Below are 26,159 nucleotides of genomic sequence, written 5' to 3'. Positions count from 1 at the left end.
ATTTGGTTTATTGGCTATCAGAGAAATGATGGATCTCCTTAGTGATTATGAGGATTCTCTTAAAGGATTTATTGTTAGAACTGTTCACTTTCTGTTGACCCACAACTATTTTGAGTTTGAAGGCATATTCTATCTGCAGAGACGTGGGACGGCTATGGGGGCCAAATTTGCCCCAGCATACGCCAACCTATTTATGGGTTGGTGGGAGCTGTCCCACGTCTATGCAGATGGAAATCCTTACAGGGAGTCACTTGTAGTGTACAAACGCTATATCGACGATCTCCTGTTTGTATGGGTGGGGTCTAAAGCGGAGAGTGAACAGTTCATAGCCTACCTCAACAACAACCAAGTGGGTCTAGAATTCACTTCTCACTTTGAAGAGAATAGGATTGACTATCTAGATCTAACACTTGAAGGAGATCCTAACAGGGGATACATATCCACCTCACTATATACCAAACCGATATCCGCAAATTCCCTTTTGCATGCGAAGAGCTGCCACCCCAAGCACATGCATTATGGGGTGTCCAAAGGGGAAATGATAAGGATTAGACGTAATTGCTCTGATGACGATGCCTTTCTTAAGGAGAGTAGAACCTTGATTAATAAACTTAGAGCAAGAGGCTATCCAGAAAATAGCATCATGAGAGCCTATAATGACGTTAGGGTTATACCTAGGGAAGAACTACTCAAACCTAAAATACAGAAAACAAAAAATAGGAGAAAGGAGAAAGGCTTAAATCATGAGAATCAAACTGGAGGAGTCACTTTCGTGACTACCTACACCAAACAGTACAATAGTATCTGTAACATTATCAGAAAAAACTTATCAATTTTGAAAGCTGATAAAGTTTTAAAGAGAGTGGTAGAAGAGGGATGCCAGTTTGTATCTAAAAGGAATGTTACCATTGGTAATATGGTGTCCCCCAGTGTTCTGAAAAAACCTAAGAAGGGTAGTAGCTGGCTCACATGTAAAGGCCACTACAAGTGTGGCACACGTAGCTGTGTGGCATGCGACCTAACACAGACAAGTAAGGTCTTTCAATCTTCTAGTACCCAGAAGGTCTTTAACTGTGGCTTTTGTACAAATTGTAGATCAGACCATGCTATATATATGGTTACATGTACAGCCTGTGAGAAACAGTATATAGGATGCACCTCCAGAGAGACAAGGGTTAGGATCAAGGAACATCTATATGATATAGAGAAGAACAGAGCTACAACAGGAGTCTCTAAACATTTCATATTTGACCATGGGGGAGACACAAGTACATTCACCTGGATGATCATTGATCTAATAATGAAAAAACCAAGAGGTGGTAATAGGGTACATGCCCTGCTTAGAAAGGAGGCCTATTGGATTTTTACGCTAAGGACGCGTAAACCAAATGGCCTAAATATAGATGGGGATATTATTAACTTCTGGGAGTAGATATATAATAGGATGGGTTATACATAGTAACTAGTTTAAGGAATTATGATAAATATACCTGTCACTTAAATCCTCTTTCTATACTCAACTCCAACAAAAGTTATATGATGTCTCTCCATATACTCAATATTGATCTCTAGCAGAAGTTAAATATGGAGGTGTAGTCTGAACCTTTTCTTAAATAAAAGATGAGAATAACTATCTTATATCTATGCTTGTATAAAGCATTAGTTTAACTCTATTGATGGTACAATAGACAAGTAGCACTAAATAAGATTATCGTGGGTCTTACGTGATGCATACAATATTATAAGAAGAAAAGACACAATATAGCTAATCAAGTGTTAATGGCACTGAAATTAAGTGTGCTTGCCTTTTATCATGTGACTGACAGTTCTGACCTGCTGTCCCTTTAAGTCTCCATACATCTGTTTTCAGTGGGAAAAGTGGTAACCAATGAGAATGTGAGGGAGCGTATTTAAGCTCCACAGGTGCTACTCAGATTAAGTCTATGAGTAAGGCTAGATAGCCGAAACGCGTCAGACTGACGGATTTCCCACTGATCTTTTATGTTTTATAATGTGTGCCGTGGATTTTAACTGAATTTGAATAAAGGAATATATTTTTTAAAATATCTGGAATGCGGTTATCGTCTGATCTTTATACCTTACAAGCACCGGAGTATGCTGAGGTATAGCTGCTGGAGCAGTGTATGCTCATAACCCGTTGAGGATCCGGGATTAGGGTTTCCACAAGACCGCCAAGATCACTGACACTGAACGGGACTATCGTTTCAAATTGCCGCACGGAGCATCTGCCCACCAATTAGTCAATCAGCTATCACGTGACACGGAAGTCACGCAGGACGCCAACGGGTGATTGTGCTTACCTCGAGAGGATAACGGCATTAGATATACCTGAGTCCGGAGCTGTAAAAGCCCATTGTGAACGACTTGAAGGAGAGGGCAGTATTACTTGCTGGGAGCGGCAGAAGAGGAAAATATAGGTGTCAGTGCTAGCGGTGACGGTTGCCTTGAGACACGGTAAGAACACTGTTTGCTTACTTTGGTACTGGTTGTACACTCTATTACTGTGACTCGGCAACTGTTTATTCTACATATATGAACACTAATACAACATAAGCTAATTATATAGCGATATAGTGGCAACCCATATAATAGAACCTCACAATAGCATTGAGATACCTATGTGCTATTTTATGTACCTTTCTAAGTGAGTAAACATCTCCTGTCTATAGAGCATTTACTGAGACAGAGAAATGGAGAGTGACACGGCCACATGTAACAGTAAATTCTATTCACTGATAAGTATGGATGACTTTGAGAAAAGCAGACCGACTCTAGAGAATACTTTCAATCCCGAAAATCAGACAAAAGATATGTCAGACATCTTTATGAATATGGAACGAGCTCTCATTAGGGAGTACCAAATCTGGTGGGATAAGAGATCTCTAGAGAAGTATATGGACTTAAATATGGTACCTAGGGGCCTCAGATTACGTAAAAGACCGTCCTTTCAAGTCTCTGAGGAATGGTTTATTTTAGAATGGAACAATATATTAACAGAGTGTTCCATCAGACTCATGGGAGTCATAATTAAATTTAAAAACCAAAAGCTTGAAGAGGCAAGGGATTTCATTAAAGAGTTACAGAGAGATCTGAATTCTTTCACATCACATGACCGCTATAGAGAACTAGATGCCTTATTAAAAACAACCATTGACAGTATGAAACAGGATATTGACAGGCTAAAATACAACAAGTTTCTACGTGATACAGATGACTACAGTAATAATAAGGTGTACCAGTGGAACACACAGACCTTTAGGAGACAAAAGAAACAGAAGAAATTGAATAGAGGGAATACACCAACAAATAAGAGTCAGATACCTGGACAAGGAAACAAAAAACAAGTGACATTCTCAGACACTGAAGAGTCCAATGAAGATAATGAAATCAGAGACTTTGTGGACTATATGTCAAGTGGTGCATCCTCTGATGAGGAAGCCTTTATACAATCTAATGAGGGTCTCACGAATACATTATCAACAGGAAATATAGAACCACCAATGGCTTCGAATATTGTAGTTTCTACAGGTATTCTCAAATCAGGGAGTAATGGCAAACATAATAACAAATATACTAGAGTTCTAGATATACAGCCTTGCACACACCAGACTATTGAAAACACTGAGGTACAGGTTTTTCAAGAGGTGGGGGCCAGAGGCCAGGGGGGAGGAAGAGGAAGAGGGGGAAGAGGAAGAGGAAAATACAAGGAACCACAATCACAGAGAGAGCAGTACACTCTGAGGAGAGGAACACAAAACAAGTACAAGATATGAAGATAATAAATATATCAAGTATAGTGCTTAGTGAGGAAGAGATGGCATCTCTGAAATTGGGTTTAAATTTTGTTCCCTCTGCAGACTTCAATGTGTTTGATACCCTAGTAGATGTCAATAGGTTCGTACGGACATTAACACTGAAAAAACATTTTTCAAGTGATGAAGGGGTGGAAACCGAAACACATTTAAGTACTGCAGAGGAATCTTCTGTAATGAATGATTTCTTCCAAATAAAAGATGCTTCTGATTTCCTTTCCCTTTACCATCTAGAAAGAGAAAGTTGTCCCCCTACCAATATGAAACGGATACATAATGGTTTCAGACGCAAGTCGAAATTTTACCCTACACAGTCAAGGGGCTTGATTTTAGAACTCTTCCATAAAAGAGTAGAGGAAGATCTAATTAAACTAAAAAATGAAACTAAAAATTGTAGGTCCAACTTAACTAACAAAGAAAAAGAGGGTCTGAGGAAATTGAAAGAAAGAGACAATATAGTCATCAAGAGCTCGGACAAGGGGGGTACTATTGTAGTAATGGACAAGAGTACATACATAGAAGAAGCTCACAGACAATTAGAAGATGTAAATGTTTACAAGACACTTCACACTAACCCTACCAAACACTTTCAAGAACTATTGAAAGATTTACTTGATGATGGCCTTGAACAAGGGGTGATGGACTTGTCGACCTTCGAATACCTATATATTCATGAACCGGTGACACCTATTTTCCACCACTTACCGAAGGTCCACAAGTCCATCACCCATGTTAAGGGTAGACCTATTGTTTCAGGGATAGGTTCTCTTTTTGAGAACCTGTCTAACTGGATAGAATCGTTACTACAGCCACTTGTTTGCAAGTTACCCTCATACTTGAGGGATACCAAACATTTACTTAACTCACTGAAAGAGATTACCTGGAGGGAGGAGTATAATTGGCTCACCATTGATGTGGTGAGCCTGTACTCCTCCATACCACATGAATTTGGTTTATTGGCTATCAGAGAAATGATGGATCTCCTTAGTGATTATGAGGATTCTCTTAAAGAATTTATTGTTAGAACTGTTCACTTTCTGTTGACCCACAACTATTTTGAGTTTGAAGGCATATTCTATCTGCAGAGACGTGGGACGGCTATGGGGGCCAAATTTGCCCCAGCATACGCCAACCTATTTATGGGTTGGTGGGAGCTGTCCCACGTCTATGCAGATGGAAATCCTTACAGGGAGTCACTTGTAGGGTACAAACGCTATATCGACGATCTCCTGTTTGTATGGGTGGGGTCTAAAGCGGAGAGTGAACAGTTCATAGCCTACCTCAACAACAACCAAGTGGGTCTAGAATTCACTTCTCACTTTGAAGAGAATAGGATTGACTATCTAGATCTAACTCTTGAAGGAGATCCTAACAGGGGATACATATCCACCTCACTATATACCAAACCGATATCCGCAAATTCCCTTTTGCATGCGAAGAGCTGCCACCCCAAGCACATGCATTATGGGGTGTCCAAAGGGGAAATGATAAGGATTAGACGTAATTGCTCTGATGACGATGCCTTTCTTAAGGAGAGTAGAACCTTGATTAATAAACTTAGAGCAAGAGGCTATCCAGAAAATAGCATCATGAGAGCCTATAATGACGTTAGGGTTATACCTAGAGAAGAACTACTCAAACCTAAAATACAGAAAACAAAAAATAGGAGAAAGGAGAAAGGCTTAAATCATGAGAATCAAACTGGAGGAGTCACTTTCGTGACTACCTACACCAAACAGTACAATAGTATCTGTAACATTATCAGAAAAAACATCAATTTTGAAAGCTGATAAAGTTTTAAAGAGAGTGGTAGAAGAGGGATGCCAGTTTGTATCTAAAAGGAATGTTACCATTGGTAATATGGTGTCCCCCAGTGTTCTGAAAAAACCTAAGAAGGGTAGTAGCTGGCTCACATGTAAAGGCCACTACAAGTGTGGCACACGTAGCTGTGTGGCATGCGACCTAACACAGACAAGTAAGGTCTTTCAATCTTCTAGTACCCAGAAGGTCTTTAACTGTGGCTTTTGTACAAATTGTAGATCAGACCATGCTATATATATGGTTACATGTACAGCCTGTGAGAAACAGTATATAGGATGCACCTCCAGAGAGACAAGGGTTAGGATCAAGGAACATCTATATGATATAGAGAAGAACAGAGCTACAACAGGAGTCTCTAAACATTTCATATTTGACCATGGGGGAGACACAAGTACATTCACCTGGATGATCATTGATCTAATAATGAAAAAACCAAGAGGTGGTAATAGGGTACATGCCCTGTTTAGAAAGGAGGCCTATTGGATTTTTACGCTAAGGACGCGTAAACCAAATGGCCTAAATATAGATGGGGATATTATTAACTTCTGGGAGTAGATATATAATAGGATGGGTTATACATAGTAACTAGTTTAAGGAATTATGATAAATATACCTGTCACTTAAATCCTCTTTCTATACTCAACTCCAACAAAAGTTATATGATGTCTCTCCATATACTCAATATTGATCTCTAGCAGAAGTTAAATATGGAGGTGTAGTCTGAACCTTTTCTTAAATAAAAGATGAGAATAACTATCTTATATCTATGCTTGTATAAAGCATTAGTTTAACTCTATTGATGGTACAATAGACAAGTAGCACTAAATAAGATTATCGTGGGTCTTACGTGATGCATACAATATTATAAGAAGAAAAGACACAATATAGCTAATCAAGTGTTAATGGCACTGAAATTAAGTGTGCTTGCCTTTTATCATGTGACTGACAGTTCTGACCTGCTGTCCCTTTAAGTCTCCATACATCTGTTTTCAGTGGGAAAAGTGGTAACCAATGAGAATGTGAGGGAGCGTATTTAAGCTCCACAGGTGCTAGTCAGATTAAGTCTATGAGTAAGGCTAGATAGCCGAAACGCGTCAGACTGACGGATTTCCCACTGATCTTTTATGTTTTATAATGTGTGCCGTGGATTTTAACTGAATTTGAATAAAGGAATATATTTTTTAAAATATCTGGAATGCGGTTATCGTCTGATCTTTATACCTTACAAGCACCGGAGTATGCTGAGGTATAGCTGCTGGAGCAGTGTATGCTCATAACCCGTTGAGGATCCGGGATTAGGGTTTCCACAAGACCGCCAAGATCACTGACACTGAACGGACTATCGTTTCAAATTGCCGCACGGAGCATCTGCCCACCAATTGGTCAATCAGCTATCACGTGACACGGAAGTCACGCAGGACGCCAACGGGTGATTGTGCTTACCTCGAGAGGATAACGGCATTAGATATACCTGAGTCCGGAGCTGTAAAAGCCCATTGTGAACGACTTGAAGGAGAGGGCAGTATTACTTGCTGGGAGCGGCAGAAGAGGAAAATATAGGTGTCAGTGCTAGCGGTGACGGTTGCCTTGAGACACGGTAAGAACACTGTTTGCTTACTTTGGTACTGGTTGTACACTCTATTACTGTGACTCGGCAACTGTTTATTCTACATATATGAACACTAATACAACATAAGCTAATTATATAGCGATATAGTGGCAACCCATATAATAGAACCTCACAATAGCATTGAGATACCTATGTGCTATTTTATGTACCTTTCTAAGTGAGTAAACATCTCCTGTCTATAGAGCATTTACTGAGACAGAGAAATGGAGAGTGACACGGCCACATGTAACAGTAAATTCTATTCACTGATAAGTATGGATGACTTTGAGAAAAGCAGACCGACTCTAGAGAATACTTTCAATCCCGAAAATCAGACAAAAGATATGTCAGACATCTTTATGAATATGGAACGAGCTCTCATTAGGGAGTACCAAATCTGGTGGGATAAGAGATCTCTAGAGAAGTATATGGACTTAAATATGGTACCTAGGGGCCTCAGATTACGTAAAAGACCGTCCTTTCAAGTCTCTGAGGAATGGTTTATTTTAGAATGGAACAATATATTAACAGAGTGTTCCATCAGACTCATGGGAGTCATAATTAAATTTAAAAACCAAAAGCTTGAAGAGGCAAGGGATTTCATTAAAGAGTTACAGAGAGATCTGAATTCTTTCACATCACATGACCGCTATAGAGAACTAGATGCCTTATTAAAAACAACCATTGACAGTATGAAACAGGATATTGACAGGCTAAAATACAACAAGTTTCTACGTGATACAGATGACTACAGTAATAATAAGGTGTACCAGTGGAACACACAGACCTTTAGGAGACAAAAGAAACAGAAGAAATTGAATAGAGGGAATACACCAACAAATAAGAGTCAGATACCTGGACAAGGAAACAAAAAACAAGTGACATTCTCAGACACTGAAGAGTCCAATGAAGATAATGAAATCAGAGACTTTGTGGACTATATGTCAAGTGGTGCATCCTCTGATGAGGAAGCCTTTATACAATCTAATGAGGGTCTCACGAATACATTATCAACAGGAAATATAGAACCACCAATGGCTTCGAATATTGTAGTTTCTACAGGTATTCTCAAATCAGGGAGTAATGGCAAACATAATAACAAATATACTAGAGTTCTAGATATACAGCCTTGCACACACCAGACTATTGAAAACACTGAGGTACAGGTTTTTCAAGAGGTGGGGGCCAGAGGCCAGGGGGGAGGAAGAGGAAGAGGGGGAAGAGGAAGAGGAAAATACAAGGAACCACAATCACAGAGAGAGCAGTACACTCTGAGGAGAGGAACACAAAACAAGTACAAGATATGAAGATAATAAATATATCAAGTATAGTGCTTAGTGAGGAAGAGATGGCATCTCTGAAATTGGGTTTAAATTTTGTTCCCTCTGCAGACTTCAATGTGTTTGATACCCTAGTAGATGTCAATAGGTTCGTACGGACATTAACACTGAAAAAACATTTTTCAAGTGATGAAGGGGTGGAAACCGAAACACATTTAAGTACTGCAGAGGAATCTTCTGTAATGAATGATTTCTTCCAAATAAAAGATGCTTCTGATTTCCTTTCCCTTTACCATCTAGAAAGAGAAAGTTGTCCCCCTACCAATATGAAACGGATACATAATGGTTTCAGACGCAAGTCGAAATTTTACCCTACACAGTCAAGGGGCTTGATTTTAGAACTCTTCCATAAAAGAGTAGAGGAAGATCTAATTAAACTAAAAAATGAAACTAAAAATTGTAGGTCCAACTTAACTAACAAAGAAAAAGAGGGTCTGAGGAAATTGAAAGAAAGAGACAATATAGTCATCAAGAGCTCGGACAAGGGGGGTACTATTGTAGTAATGGACAAGAGTACATACATAGAAGAAGCTCACAGACAATTAGAAGATGTAAATGTTTACAAGACACTTCACACTAACCCTACCAAACACTTTCAAGAACTATTGAAAGATTTACTTGATGATGGCCTTGAACAAGGGGTGATGGACTTGTCGACCTTCGAATACCTATATATTCATGAACCGGTGACACCTATTTTCCACCACTTACCGAAGGTCCACAAGTCCATCACCCATGTTAAGGGTAGACCTATTGTTTCAGGGATAGGTTCTCTTTTTGAGAACCTGTCTAACTGGATAGAATCGTTACTACAGCCACTTGTTTGCAAGTTACCCTCATACTTGAGGGATACCAAACATTTACTTAACTCACTGAAAGAGATTACCTGGAGGGAGGAGTATAATTGGCTCACCATTGATGTGGTGAGCCTGTACTCCTCCATACCACATGAATTTGGTTTATTGGCTATCAGAGAAATGATGGATCTCCTTAGTGATTATGAGGATTCTCTTAAAGAATTTATTGTTAGAACTGTTCACTTTCTGTTGACCCACAACTATTTTGAGTTTGAAGGCATATTCTATCTGCAGAGACGTGGGACGGCTATGGGGGCCAAATTTGCCCCAGCATACGCCAACCTATTTATGGGTTGGTGGGAGCTGTCCCACATCTATGCAGATGGAAATCCTTACAGGGAGTCACTTGTAGGGTACAAACGCTATATCGACGATCTCCTGTTTGTATGGGTGGGGTCTAAAGCGGAGAGTGAACAGTTCATAGCCTACCTCAACAACAACCAAGTGGGTCTAGAATTCACTTCTCACTTTGAAGAGAATAGGATTGACTATCTAGATCTAACACTTGAAGGAGATCCTAACAGGGGATACATATCCACCTCACTATATACCAAACCGATATCCGCAAATTCCCTTTTGCATGCGAAGAGCTGCCACCCCAAGCACATGCATTATGGGGTGTCCAAAGGGGAAATGATAAGGATTAGACGTAATTGCTCTGATGACGATGCCTTTCTTAAGGAGAGTAGAACCTTGATTAATAAACTTAGAGCAAGAGGCTATCCAGAAAATAGCATCATGAGAGCCTATAATGACGTTAGGGTTATACCTAGAGAAGAACTACTCAAACCTAAAATACAGAAAACAAAAAATAGGAGAAAGGAGAAAGGCTTAAATCATGAGAATCAAACTGGAGGAGTCACTTTCGTGACTACCTACACCAAACAGTACAATAGTATCTGTAACATTATCAGAAAAAACATCAATTTTGAAAGCTGATAAAGTTTTAAAGAGAGTGGTAGAAGAGGGATGCCAGTTTGTATCTAAAAGGAATGTTACCATTGGTAATATGGTGTCCCCCAGTGTTCTGAAAAAACCTAAGAAGGGTAGTAGCTGGCTCACATGTAAAGGCCACTACAAGTGTGGCACACGTAGCTGTGTGGCATGCGACCTAACACAGACAAGTAAGGTCTTTCAATCTTCTAGTACCCAGAAGGTCTTTAACTGTGGCTTTTGTACAAATTGTAGATCAGACCATGCTATATATATGGTTACATGTACAGCCTGTGAGAAACAGTATATAGGATGCACCTCCAGAGAGACAAGGGTTAGGATCAAGGAACATCTATATGATATAGAGAAGAACAGAGCTACAACAGGAGTCTCTAAACATTTCATATTTGACCATGGGGGAGACACAAGTACATTCACCTGGATGATCATTGATCTAATAATGAAAAAACCAAGAGGTGGTAATAGGGTACATGCCCTGTTTAGAAAGGAGGCCTATTGGATTTTTACGCTAAGGACGCGTAAACCAAATGGCCTAAATATAGATGGGGATATTATTAACTTCTGGGAGTAGATATATAATAGGATGGGTTATACATAGTAACTAGTTTAAGGAATTATGATAAATATACCTGTCACTTAAATCCTCTTTCTATACTCAACTCCAACAAAAGTTATATGATGTCTCTCCATATACTCAATATTGATCTCTAGCAGAAGTTAAATATGGAGGTGTAGTCTGAACCTTTTCTTAAATAAAAGATGAGAATAACTATCTTATATCTATGCTTGTATAAAGCATTAGTTTAACTCTATTGATGGTACAATAGACAAGTAGCACTAAATAAGATTATCGTGGGTCTTACGTGATGCATACAATATTATAAGAAGAAAAGACACAATATAGCTAATCAAGTGTTAATGGCACTGAAATTAAGTGTGCTTGCCTTTTATCATGTGACTGACAGTTCTGACCTGCTGTCCCTTTAAGTCTCCATACATCTGTTTTCAGTGGGAAAAGTGGTAACCAATGAGAATGTGAGGGAGCGTATTTAAGCTCCACAGGTGCTAGTCAGATTAAGTCTATGAGTAAGGCTAGATAGCCGAAACGCGTCAGACTGACGGATTTCCCACTGATCTTTTATGTTTTATAATGTGTGCCGTGGATTTTAACTGAATTTGAATAAAGGAATATATTTTTTAAAATATCTGGAATGCGGTTATCGTCTGATCTTTATTTGGCAGGTAGTTTAGGGAGTTACGGGGCTCCAATAGACAGCGTAAGGCTTACTACGGCTGCTTTTTGTGGCGAGGTGAAAATGGAGTAAGATTTCTCCATTTTCGCCACGTAAGTCCTTACGCTGTATATTGGATACCAAACTGCGCGGGTTTGGTATACCTGCCTATGGCCCAAAAAACTACAGGCGACGGCAGAAATATACGGGCGTAACTTCTAGGTTACACCGTATATAGTATACCAAACCAGCGCAAAATTCAGCGTCACCGGCATTTGCGGGCAACGCTGCATATCGGATCGGGCCCTTGATGCGGATAGGGGTTTTACCTAATAGAACGAAATAGAGTACTATGCGTAATATAAGAGGAACGGAAACAACTTGGCTTATTATGGTTCCGCTTTTAGTGTTCCTAGTGTATCGCGCATGCGCTAACGGCCGTGAACGCGCTTGGATTTCAATCCGAGGAATGGGCTATCATTGGCTGCTGGTTTGAAAAAGAAGGTGAATACGTCACGGTGGAGGGAGTTAGGAAGCCATGTTAGGACACCAATTTTGAAGTTATCGTAGACGATTCAACAGTGAAGGCAGGAAGTAAGAGAAAGGGGGCACGTTGCAGCTTGATCTTTATTTATAGTTTTTCAACATAGATTAATGTTGTGGGCAGTGTTGAATGTCCCTTTAAGACTCTAAATTTCTGTCTGTTTCTAAGTCACTAAAGACAGCCCCCTGATCACATGCTTTGCATTACCTTTTCACGACAGGGATGTGCTAGTTCATGTGAGTCATATAGATAACATTGAGCTCACACCCGTGGATTCTAACAACACAGCACTAATTGGCTTACAAGTCAATAGATAAAGTCATGGAATCAGGGGGCTGTTAGAAGATGCTTAGATACAAGGTAATCACAGAGATAAAAAGTATATTAATATAACCATGTTTTCTGTTCAAAACTGGGAAATGGGTAATAAAGGGAGTATCTATCTTTTTTAAAAATAAAAAAAATTGCGTTGACTGTCCCTTGAAGTATTATTAGAGATGTGCATTTGGGATTCGGAAGGAAAGTTTGCTGATATGTCGAGTCTTTGGATGAAACGGATGAAAACAAGCGATTGCCAGACAAAATTGATTTGTTAATTCATTCATGCAATTTCTCCCCTCAAAAAGGTGCAGGAATGGGGGTAAGGAGTTATACTTTTTGATTAATAAACTTCTTTGTTTGTAATGATGTACAGGGGGTCTTACCATTCATTTGTCCATATTCCCCTGTCCAATCCTTCCATAGTATTACTAATGACTGATGATAGAGACAGACGGTCAGGCATTCAATTCTGGATTTAAGTCATACAGGAGTTGTATGTTCTTTAACATTGAAAAATAAGTTATTTTAATTGTTCGAAGACTATAATGTAAGATTTTTTTTTACATTAATTATCTATATTAGCTGTTCCCATTAAAAATAATAGCAAAAAATCCAAATTTCATCCAACCTAGGGATTGGCGAATGTGCTAATAGTGTAATTCGTTGGATAGAAAGAATAGTTCTGTGGACATTCATTTTGGGCAATCCAATGTTGATAAGAATGAAAATCCATTAAAATTCGATATTCAAAAGTTATTTCCGGTTTTCGAATGTTCATAATTAGATTGAATATCCACATTTGAATTTCGAAAGTAACATTCGATTTAACAAATACTATTCAGAAGTTCAATAGTTTATGTGGTAGTAAATTGACACATAAAAGATACAAATATATCAATTCAAATGTTTTTAATATTTTGAATATTGCATAATTAAAATATTACATTAAAAGAGATCATTAGAAATACAATTACAAATATATTGATTTGAATTTATCGAATTTGTTTAATTTTTTAAATGTTGCAAAGCATTTGCACATCCCTAGGACCGAATGCTTGCATGGCCGAAATTCTGCCGAACTGGACGTTTTCAAAATTCCAAAACACATCTTTCAGACAAACCAATTTTTCATCAGTGCTCATGTCTATATATAATTATACATAAATATTAATATTAAATATATGAATGTGTGCTTGGTAATATACCTGTTTTATCTTTATTGTGTAATATAACAAAAGCTATACATAAATAACATCATTTTTTTTAAGAATTCCTACTTTTTAATATTACAATTGTTTTATATTTTGAGAATTTCCCAGTAAAGGTATGAAACACTGCAATTGTTTGATTCTGCCTGTTTTATTGTTGTTTTTTAAAGTGCTATAAATAAAAGTCCAGTTTTAAATTACTTCCCTTGGCTCAGCACATGATTACATTTTGGAAATGCTGCAAATTATATTTAAAAAAAAGACAATTTAAAATCCTTTGAAACCATAATTTGTGTACAGATCATTTGCAACGCTAACATATATCATGCAATTAAAAAATAGGGTTAATATCTCTCAAAATAGTCAAATACATTATAGATAAACTAAAAAAATATATTTTTATGCACATTATGTATATCTGATTAATACCAAAGAGTGCAAAACATTTATTGTTTGAGGAGGTATCCTGTGACATTTAATATTACATTACATAGCACACATTTATAAATGTCATATTATAAGCTGCAGGCATTGCTGGATAAATAAATGAAACACATTAATAGTGTTAGGTCATCAATGGTATTTTAGTAATGCAAGTCAAGGCAGTTCTACTAGAAGTTTGATACCAGCTGGATGCAAACGAGATTTATGATTATTAATGACTGAGGCACATAATTAAGAACACTGTCAACTTGTCACTCATGTACAAAATCACTTCACTGAAGAGCTTTCAATCAAACGTCAAGTCTATAGTTTTCCATTATGTAAAAGACGTGTATTCTGTTCAGGCTTGTAATAAGTGACATTAAGAATCTGCTTGCTGTGTAGGTTTAGCTTCAGTTTATTTTAGTTTATTTAACTTGCAAAAATATAAATCAATATATTGTATAGAATTTTAAATGACATACATTTGTTATGAGATAGTGGAGCCTTCATGATTTGAAAATACAGGGTGGTGTACAAATTAGTTTCCAATTGATCTGTTGGAGAGATTACCATGACATTTGTAACTTGTATTTGAAACATTGTGCTTTATTTGTCTCCCCTTTAATGTTTTTGCAATGTTCTGTTTTACCTGCAAGTGTGTATTAAATTGTTTAGAAATAGATCCTTCATCTTTATTTTGTCATTTAAATTAGCAAATTTTGCTAATTGGAACCACTAAACCGCTAAAATGTTTTGTCTTTGTGTATGCAGAGACATATACAATAAGGGACTTCTGTGTATATCAAGAGTGGTAAGATTCAGCAATCTGCACTCTGCAAACTCAGACAATTTCAATGAGTTGTTGTTTCAAGAAGAAAAAACAATTACTTCATATACAAAATTAAGCTACAGTAGCTATTTTCTATACATGTTATATTCTGGTGCTGGTATAACAGGGCATTGAAACACATTAAGGATAAATCAGTTTACAGCACAGTATCCATTTAAACAGAATTAATATGTATTTTAAATTATATTATCCAATATAGACAAAGAATCGGCTAGATTACGAGTTTTGCGTTAGCCTTAAAAACCAGCGTTGAGAGGTCCCAACGCTGCTTTTTTCCTAACACTGGTATTACGAGTCTGGGAGGTACAGGTGTACTGCTCACTTTTTTTCCGTGACTCGAGCATACCGCAAATCCACTTCCGTAAATTGCGTATCCTATCTTTTTAATGTGATTTTCCTAACGCCGGTGCTAAAGTGCTAAAAAGTACACTAACACCCATAAACTACCTATTAACCCCTAAACGGAGGCCCCCCCCACATCGCCACCACTTCAATAAATATATTAACCCCTAAACTGCCGCACTCCCGCCTCGCAAACATTAGTTACATTTTATTAACCCCTAATCTGCCGTCCCTAACATCGCCGACACCTACCTACATTTATTAACCCCTAATCTGTCACCCCCAACGTCGCCGCAACTATATTAAATGTATTAACCCCTAAACCTAAGTCTAACCCTAACCCTAACACCCCCCTAACTTCTGCCCGGCTGGGTGAAGACTTCTCAAGGTAGAGTGATCTTCAGGGGGTTAGTGTTAGGTTTTATTAAGGGAGTATTGGGTGGGTTTTAGAGTAGGGTTGGGTGTGTGGGTGGTGGGTTTTAATGTTGGGGGGTATTGTATTTTTTTTTTTACAGGTAAAAGAGCTGATTACTTTGGGGCAATGCCCCGCAAAAAGTCCTTTTAAGGGCTATTTGTAATTTAGTATAGGGTAGGGATTTTTTTTTTATTTTGGGGGGCTTTTTTATTTTATTAGGGGGATTAGATTAGGTGTAATTAGTTTAAAAAAATTGTAATTATTTTATTATTTTCTGTAATTTAGTGTTTTTTTTTTCGTACTTTAGTTTATTTTATTTTATTGTAATTAATTGTAGTTAATTTAGTTAATTTATTTAATGATAGTGTAGTGTTAGGTTTAATTGTAACATAGGTTAGGTTTTATTTTACAGGTATATTTGTACTTATTTTAGCTAGGTAGCTATTAAATAGTTAATAACTATTTAATAACTATTCTACCTAGTTAAAATAAATACAAAGTTGCCTGTAAAATAAATATAAACCCTAAGCTAGATACAAATGTAACTATTAGTTATATTGTAGCTAGCTTAGGGTTTATTTTATAGGTAAGTATTTAGTTTTAAATAGGAATAATTTAGTTAATTGTAGTAATTTTATTTAGATTATTTTAAATTATATTTAATTTAGGGGGGTGTTAGGGTTAGGGTTAGACTTAGGTTTAGGGGTTAATATATTTATTATAGTGGCAGCGTCGTTGTGGACGGCAGATTAGGGGTTAATAAATGTAGTTAGGTTGCGGGGACATTGGGAGCGGCAGATTAGGGGTTAATAAATATAATGTAGGGTTCGGCGATGCTGAGGGCATCAGATTAGGGGTTAAAAAGTATAATGTAGGTGGCGGCGGTGTCTGGAGCGGCAGATTAGGGGTTAATAATATTATGCAGGTGGCGACGATGTTGGGGGCATCAGATTAGGGGTTAATAAGTGTAAGATTAGGGGTGTTTAGACTCGGGGTTCATGTTAGGGTGTTAGGTATAAACATAAATGTATTTTCCCATAGGAATCAATGGGGATGCGTTAGGAGCTGAACGCTGCTTTTTTGCAGGTGTTACGTATTTTTTCAGTCAAATCTGCTCCATTGATTCCTATGGGGAAATCGTGCAGTTTTGCCAGCTCACCGCTACCGTAAGCAGCGCTGGTATTGAGGTGAGATGTGGAGCTAAATTTTGCTCTCCGCGCACTTTTTGGCGGCTAACGCCAGGTTTAAAAAAAACCGTAATACCAGCGTTGTCTGTAGGTGAGTGGTGAGCTGAAACTGCTTGTTAGCCCCGCAAGCCTTCCCGACAAAAACTCGTAATCTAGCCGATAAATAATTAGATGATAGATAGATAGAATATAGATATTTTTGAATGAAAAAGGGTTTAGTTAAAGTTGTTTTAATTGAGTATTGAGACTATTGGTCACTGGCTCAATCATTTTATTATAGATGATTAAAATATCCTAATCCTAGTAAGAGATCACCATGCAATAAGTAGTTTTATTTGACAGCGGATATGAAACACTGCTAAAAGCATAGGATTTGGGACTTAAATAAGAAGGAAAAAGACAAATTATCCCATAATGTTAAACTTTATATAAACTGTCCATATGTCACAGAGAACAGGTCAATATTCTTCTGAGTCTGGCAGGCTTTGCTTGCACATAGCACAAAACAAGAGTCAAAAGGAACAAGCACAAGTTTATTGTATGGGAAGGTACATTTTTTAGCTCACTTGTGCCTTTTCCAGAAGACAACATCCTTTCGATATCACTTTTGTTGTAAACCCTGAGCTGCCATGAAAATTCCCTCTGAAAAAGACAGATTGTTAGGCGCAGAGAATAAACATTTGGTTGTCCTCATCACCATTAGACATTGGCATCCACAGAACTATTTCTGAAAAGGGGGGGGGACAAAAACATTAAAATGCCCTTAATATAATTCTATCAGTGGTATCTATAATGTGCAGCAAAAGAGAGTTGTTGTATATAGGTGCTGCACATCCTAGAGAGCTAAAGAAATAAAGAACAAAATTTGAGGAACACATTTGCTTCCTCTTGCGCACGCTTGGATGCACGTGTCTTTTGGGAGAGATAGCCAATGTAAAGTGCTTAGCTAGTGATGGGCACATCTGAGATAAATCTTTATAAGGGAGAACCTTCCTTTCTTGTGCAACAAGACTCTTAAGAAAGGTCTCCTCACTGATTGGTAAGGATGGACAAATGCTTCAGCTCATTATCAATATTAGCTGCATCTTTTGGTTTTAAATGAATATTAAATGTTTGCTGAACCTTAAACATTTGCTTTTAACAAAAAAACACATATGGACATTTTTGCATTTATGAAATGTAAAATTTGATTTTCAAATGTAAAATTAAAAGATCCATATATCAACATTCTTCCATCCCTATGAAGGACCTATTCCAGCTTTGTTTGTTCCATATTGACTTTTTTCTCTTGTTTTCTGAAAGATACATTTTGAGATGGTTTTCTTGTTTGGCCATCACAAGTGGGTATTATACCAATGAAGAAGCTGTGATGTTTATGTTAATTGCCAGATAAACAAATGTTTTGTTTTTTTTCTACATGTTCATCATGTTGGCTCGGAATTTTGCTGCTTGCAGTCACTGTGTAGCACATTATTTCTTTATTTACTGCTACAAAATGTTTAAAAAATCATACACTTAGGGCTCAATTTATCAATCCAAGGAGGACAGGGGCGTACATATTCGCCCCTGTCTGCCCAAGCTCTCCTCTCCTCATTGCACAGGAGTACTTGTTTGAGCTTACATGCAACCCCGCCCCCTGCCAGTGCATAGCCAATCATGCACAGGCAAGAGCTGTCAGTCAGGGTAGGGAAGCCGCGGTCTGATGAAAATTGTTTGATAAATCCTAACTGCAGGTTCTCCTGTGCAAACCTGCAGTCAAAGGGAGGAGAAGGGCTTGATAAATCGAGCAATTAGTGGCCACTTTATTAGGTAGTGAAACATACAATTAAACCAATCATGTAACAAACAAAAGTATGCAGATATGGTAAAGAGGTTCAGTTATTTTTCAAACTAAATATCAGAATGGGAACGAAATTATCTAAGCTACTTTAATTATGGAAAATTGTTGGGTCCTGATGTGCTTGCTTAATTATCGGAGAAACTGCTGATCTTCTGAGATTTTCATGCACAGTTCTCTAGAGTTTACAGAGAATTTTGTCAAAAACACCTTGTTTATGAGAGGCCAGATGAGAATGGTCAGGCTAGTTCAAGGTGACAGGAGGGTATGAATAACTGTACAACCACAGCTAACAACTGTGCTACGCAAAAGAGAATCTCTCAATACACAAGTGAAGCTGAAGTCTACATCAGATCCCACTTCTGTCAGCTAAGACGCTGAGGCTATAAGGGGTACAGGCTCAGAAGAAGATTGGAACAACTTTGCCTGGTCTGACAAATCTTTTGTGACATGCAGATGATAGGGGCAGAATTTGATGTAAACAACATGAATCCATGGATCCATCATGCCTTGTGTCAACAGTTCAGGCTGGTTGTGTATTTTCTTGGCAGTGCACACATTAGCCCCTTATGACCAACTGAGCAATGTTTAAAGGCCCAGCCTCACTGAGCATTGCTTCTTACCTATTGCTTTCAGTAGAATAACACTTAAAGGGATGTTAAACAGTCTGTTTCATTGTTGCAATAAAAAACACTAAGTGGCTTATACTTAATAGAAATCATTACAATAGGTATTATTCATCTATTTCAAGGGATTTTACCTTTTATTTTTATTTTTTACACTACATTTGTGCTTCCTGTCACAGCCCTACAAGGAGGAGGGGGCCTTTGCAGAACATTCTTATCTTAGCCTGATGTCATAAAACCTTAGTGAATAGACTAGAACAGTGTTTTTCAACCAGTGTGCCGTGGCACACTAGTGTGCCGTGAGAGATCCTCAGGTGTGCCACGGCAGACTGACAACAGTGTGACATATTTTTTAAACTTTGCTTGTTTTTTACTCCCAGTGCAGGGGTAGTTTGTAGGAGGCATGGCATAACAGCACAATACATACAGTATGTGTGTGTTTGTGTGTATGTGTATATATATATATGCTGTATTAGGCTACAATGTGTGATTTTTTAAAAATTTTGGGATGGTGGTGTGCCACAGGACTTTTTAATGTAAAAAAGTGTGCCACGGCAAAAAAAAGGTTAAAAATCACGGGACTAGATAACAGGGAGTCAGATTTGTTCATGAACAGAACTGAAAGAATAATTGAAAATCTTCTGCTCTTAAAACACAGGGAGCAGGGGCTACACTGAGAACTTCTAAATGCTAATTTTGCAAGAAAACAAGTAAGTTATTTACCCTTCCTGCAGACTTATCCAATGTGAACTGACTTGTTTTTGAGAACAATGAGGGATAGTTTCAGTGATCAAAACCAGCTTTTTAACATCCATGGATATATTCAATCCTATCACATCGAAGATATTGAATGTAAAAGTGACAATCTAAATCATATATATTATAATACACATATCCAGTGTCTCACAAGAATAAAGCAATAGCGAATGTAAGCATTGCTAAATCTAGCTACCATTGCTGTAATGAGCTCCCATTGAAACGTTGGCCTCTAGTTATCAATGTCTGTCGGACCTGATCCAACAGTGCGGATCAGGTCCGACAGACATCGCTGAATACGGTGAGCAATACGCTCGCCGTATTCAGCATTGCACAAGCAGCTCACAAGAGCTGCTGGTGCAACACCACCCCCTGCAGACTCGCGGCCAATAGGCCGCCAGCAGGGAGGTGTCAATCAACCCGATCGTACTCGATCGGGTTGATTTCCGGCGATGTCTGTCAGCCTGCTCAGAGCAGGCGGACAGTTTATGGAGCAGCGGTCTTTGTGACCGCTGCTTCATAACTGCTGTTTCTGGCGAGCCTGCAGGCTCGCCAGAAACACGGGGCATCAAGCTTGATAAATATGCCCCATTGTCTCATTTAAGATCACTTAAATCACAAGCATAAAGCAATAGTGAATGTAAGCATTGCTAAATCCAGCTACCATCACTGCAACAATCTCAGACTGATACATTGTCTCATCCAAGATTACGTCAAGGTGAATAATTGTGCAATATAGATTTTTGTATATCATATAATAGATCATTAGTACTATAAAATTCTCCTTATATTGAGGCATTGACTTTAGCTAGAGTGGATATTCCCTCAGAACATAATATACACAAAATTCAACTAACTATAAGCACAACCCATGGTTAAAAGAATATTATTATACCATTAATAGGGTAAACTGAAATTACATCTACTAGCCATTCGTCACTACACTGAAGAGTAATAGCGGATATTGACATTACTCAGATAATTTTCAATCTATATATGGTTTAAATAAATTACAGCAATAGCGGATGTTTGCATTGCTATCACTATTTAATCAGATCGGCAGAACTCCATACTGACCCTGTATGTTTTCTATCATACTGTATATGAATTAATTGTCAGGGGTATAGCCTTACCTAATCTAACCATACCCAGTGTCTGATTCAATCATTTATTACTATTCCTTATCCCTCATATAGGGGACATTTATGGCGGAGACAAGCAGTGCCCAACTTACTCCTCACTATTCAAACCCATAGGATAGCTGCAATTGTGATTGTTAATACTTTTTTTTTTTTTTTTTTAAACATTTTTATTAAGGTTAATAAACAAATACAAACATCCAGAAATTGTATGAGGTTACAAAAGTATTTTTGTGACAATAGCTATCTTACTGTACATTCAACACATAATCCAAATAATGGGAAGCAATTGTTGTGACAGTGTTTGCCCCTTCCGATCTATTGTTGCCGCAGGGCTTATCATAATCTTACAGCTCAATGTTAAAGAAATCATTTCTTGCATAACAGATATCACGTTCACCTAAACATCTCAATATTTCAATAGTATCTGTCTCTTACCTCTCCGCCCATTAAAGTGAATGTAAATTTTAAGCTTTTTAATCTACACTACCAATTCTCAATAAACTTCTCATTGAAACCGCAATGTTTTTATTCATAAAAATTATTTTTGTCATATTATAATTTATATAAGAACTTATCTCCGTTTTGAAGGATAACTCCTCCCATCCTGGACTTCCTGTATTAAGACAACATTGCATATAGAGCTGTCCCGCCTGCTCTATTACGTAGTCCTGAAACCCCCTTCACAATGAGAACTCCATTTGCGCATGCGTTTTAAATCAATGTCTAATATGCGCATGCGTTCCCTGATCCATTGAGAATCGTTATCCGCAAAGAAAATTACATTGCGCATGCGTGGCAAAAATTTTATTGCGATCTCATTGCTTGTCAATCACGAATCTGCAGGGAACGCATGCGCAGTTACATCGCGTGACGTAGAAAAAAAGGGGCTGGACGCCACAGGGTGCAATCGATTATTTGTTTAAGGAACGGTCAATCACCTGAGAAATGCGGGACAAGATGGCGGGCGGAGGAATAAAGTAAGAATAATATCGATAAATACCTTTATATTTGTATTTGTTATGCATTTATAAAAAAATTATGAATTAAACTAGCCTTTATTTTGCGAAATTCACAACATGAGGATGAGAGGTGACGGTGAGTTTACATTCACTTTAAACAGTGACCTAAAAATTAAATAAGAGCTACAAAATGAAAGAAGGGCTGCAGATTACATACAATTACAAAAACACATTTGTAGTAATATTTGTTTTGCTTCAATATTGGCATGCAGCTCAAACAATAAATTACAGGAACAATAAGATTGTTTATTCCTGCCTAGCTATATTTAAAGCAAAAGCCCTCTCAGATGCTTATATAAAATTATAAGTGAACCTACTGTTCAATGACTATCATCAGGAAGGGAAGATAATTGGATTCTTACATCTCATAAATGAAGAGAACATTTCTTACATAACAAATATCACAACAATTCAAACATTCAAATATTATAATAGCGCCTGCCTCACAGTACAGTTCACATGTAACAAAAACCTTAAATTTTTATCTCCCTACTCAAAAGGAAGTCGCATGTGGACCTCTACGACTAACAAAAAACAGCTTTAGGGAGAGTTTTTATTATAGATGGGAAAGTATTCGTTATAATCCCGTACAACTATCACAAATAATTGGGCCAGACTAAAAGATAAGGGATATGTACTATGGAGTAAAATAGGGCTACTTCTTTCAACAAGTGGAGATATCATATAGTTCCAGTCTGCTTCTCAGCAAGTAGTGGAAGCCTTGGGGCATTCAAAACAATAATAATTAATTGCCCCCCCCAGAGGATATATGACTTGTCTATGAGTAGTTACAGAAAACCACATAAAATCTCGTCAGTATACTGTGTAAAATATAAACAAATAAGTATATGCATACAGATTCCCCAAATGAGGCAGAAAATATGCACCTAGATTTTATAGAACCGGTCTATAGCCAAAGAAAAAAAAAGAAAAAAATAATAAAAAACTTGTAACATGGCATGAACGCTTAAGCGAATAAAAATAAACAGTAACCCAAGCCTCATGTATAACTATAATAACATGACATGAACGCTTTAATAAGTGAAAATAAGCAGTAACCTAAGCCTCCTGTGTAACTATAATTATAAGTCCCGGCTCTATTGAGGGAGTCTCACAAGAAAGGCCAATAGCAATACCGCAAATACCCATCCAGGTAATCTCCGTTGTCGAACATATATTGTCCTACCCCACATCAAAGTGCCAGAATAATTGTCTCAGAGGGGTATCAGCATAGAAGAAACACGGTAAGGATCCCTTAACGACTGCTTCAACTGCACCGGAACAAAACACCCGCCATAGGCTCAGAGGCTCTTGATGGAACTGTTTATATGAGCGTCCAGCGCTCTCCTCCATGCAAAGCCACCAAACAGACAAGTGCAGTGTCATGATCAGGCGGCTAGGGCCCCTCGCCCCCAACCACAACACATCAAGCAGGGTGGTGGAATAATCTTGAAGGTCGCTCTGTATGGGTAATACTTTATTGTGTAATTGAATCTCCTGAGCTATGGCCCGTATCTCCAGATCGGCCGCTCTCCACGAGGTCGGATCATCCTCCAACTTCTCAGTACCGTCAAGCTCCCATTCACGTTGCTCTAAGAGTAATATCTCATCTGTAGGTAGTTGCCAGCAATCTAAAGGTTGGGTCTCAACAAGTTTAACACTCTTACCCAAGCGCTCAATCTGCTGAATTAGTTCAGCTTTGAAATCTGCAAAGACAGTCTGTAGCACTTGCTGAATATCCTCCATGTTGAATAGCTTTGTAAACCATAGAAAGTAGCCCTACTAGGTGATGAATAGAAAACAAGGGCATGAAACAGCATTAGTATCTGCATACTTTTTGACCTGTTAGTCAGAAGGGGGAATGTATGCGGCAGCCTCAGTCACGTTATTTTCTGTCCCAGGATGCGAAGGCCTCCCTAGCAGAAGTCATAGGCGACTTACTTGAATAACATAGGTCAGGGTATCGTTCATCAGCTCCTGAACTGCAGGGAAAGTATTAGCTTCCAAATATACCAGTCCCAGAAGAATAGTTTTTACTATTTGCAGCTAAAAAACAAGTTTAATAGAATATGATCAGGAGCTTCACAGAGACACGTCCAGCCGCTCCAAGTGTAGGCTCCGCCCCCCGTGATTGTTAATACTTTTATCCACACTTCATGCAAACTAAACGTAAATTGGACTTAAGACTAACATTTTACCTCAGTTTATAACCATCCTAAGATGTTGGCATTTACATTTGCTGATATATACTGATTTGTATTGCTCAGTGATTATACAGACCAATACTACATCCTAGCAGTAGTAGGGATACCCATATTCATTGGTATAATTATTCCCTCTGCATGGAATTTGTGTCATTTAACACTAAGCCAACAGTTATTAAATCATCCTAGTATGTTAACTGTTTCATAACCGAAAGTGTCACTATACCTAAACCACCTCTCCTTGATTTAATAATCATTCTCTGGATAACTATTTAACTGATACAAAGGCTTATACCTTATAAACTGATTTCCAGAGAATACATTATGGGGTCTATTTATCAAGCTCTGTATGGCTCTTGATGCCCCTTGTTGAAGGCTCCCCGGAAACAGAAGTTATGAAGCAGCGGTCTAAAGACCGCTGCTCCATAACCTGTCCGCCTGTTTTGAGGTGGCAGACAGAAATCAACCCGATCAAATATGATCGGGTTGATTGAGACCCCCTGCTAGTGGCCGATTGGCTGCAAATCTGCAGGGGGCGGTATTGCATCAGCAGTTCACAAGAACTGCTGGTGCAATGATAAATGCAGACAGCGTATGCTGTTGGCATATATCAATGTGCGGCGGACATGATTCGTTAAAGCGGATCATGTCTGTCCGCAATATACCCCTATATGTGCTGTTTATTCTCAGGTTTTATTGGTGTTTACCCATTTTTTTATTAAATTACCTTAATAAAAGTTATGTTTTATTTATTTTCATTTTCTTATTTACCCTGCCTTCTTAGTCAGGGCACAGAGTGCTGTTGTGCATATTACTAGTAGATAGCTTCTCCTTTAGAATTTATAATCTATTTTCTACTAGATATGTGCGATTCGTTTCGGATCGATTCAGAAATTCGGCAAATTCGGCAAATTCCGAATTAAAATACTGCCGAATTTACCGAATAAATCCGAATTACTTCGGATTTATTCGGTAAATTCGGATGGCCATGGATTACACTAGTATTGTATAGTATAAGTCTAATCCCACCTAACACTTACCGAAATTCCTAACCGAATCGAACCGAATCCAGCCGAATTTAGTACATAATACTAGTCTAATCCCACCTAACACTTACCGAAATTCCGAATTGCCGAACCGAACCGAATCGAACCGAATCCAGCCGAATTTATTCAAATCAGAATGAATCCGAAACAAATCCGAACAGAATTTATTAGAATCCGAATTAATCTGAAACAAATCCGAACCAAATTGATTCAAATTTTTCCGAATTCGAATCGCTCCGAACCGAAATTCGAAAAAATCTGCATCGATCCGAACCGAACCGAATTTTTTCGCCATGCACATGTCTATTTTCTACCTCATAAACTCTCAAAATGTTATGGCCACTCTGAAGAATTAATTCCATCCTGTTATAATTATATTAATTATTTATTACTTTTTTTTTTTTTTAAATTGTAGTTAGTATTATAGCTAAATTTAGAATCTATATTTTAAAGCCTCATATTTTCATAAATAGCAAAAGTTAATTTTAGTTGACTTTGACCCTAACAAGTACTTAAAAAGCCATACTTATTAGCAAATATTGTACATGCAAACCAGCTGATGTGTTGAGAGGTATAACGTACTAAGTGCT

The sequence above is a fragment of the Bombina bombina genome, chromosome 2 (genome assembly GCF_027579735.1).
Source record: "Bombina bombina isolate aBomBom1 chromosome 2, aBomBom1.pri, whole genome shotgun sequence".
Classification (NCBI taxonomy): domain Eukaryota; kingdom Metazoa; phylum Chordata; class Amphibia; order Anura; family Bombinatoridae; genus Bombina; species Bombina bombina.
The sequence above is the reverse complement of the archived record's forward strand: the minus strand, read 5'-3'. Positions refer to the sequence as shown.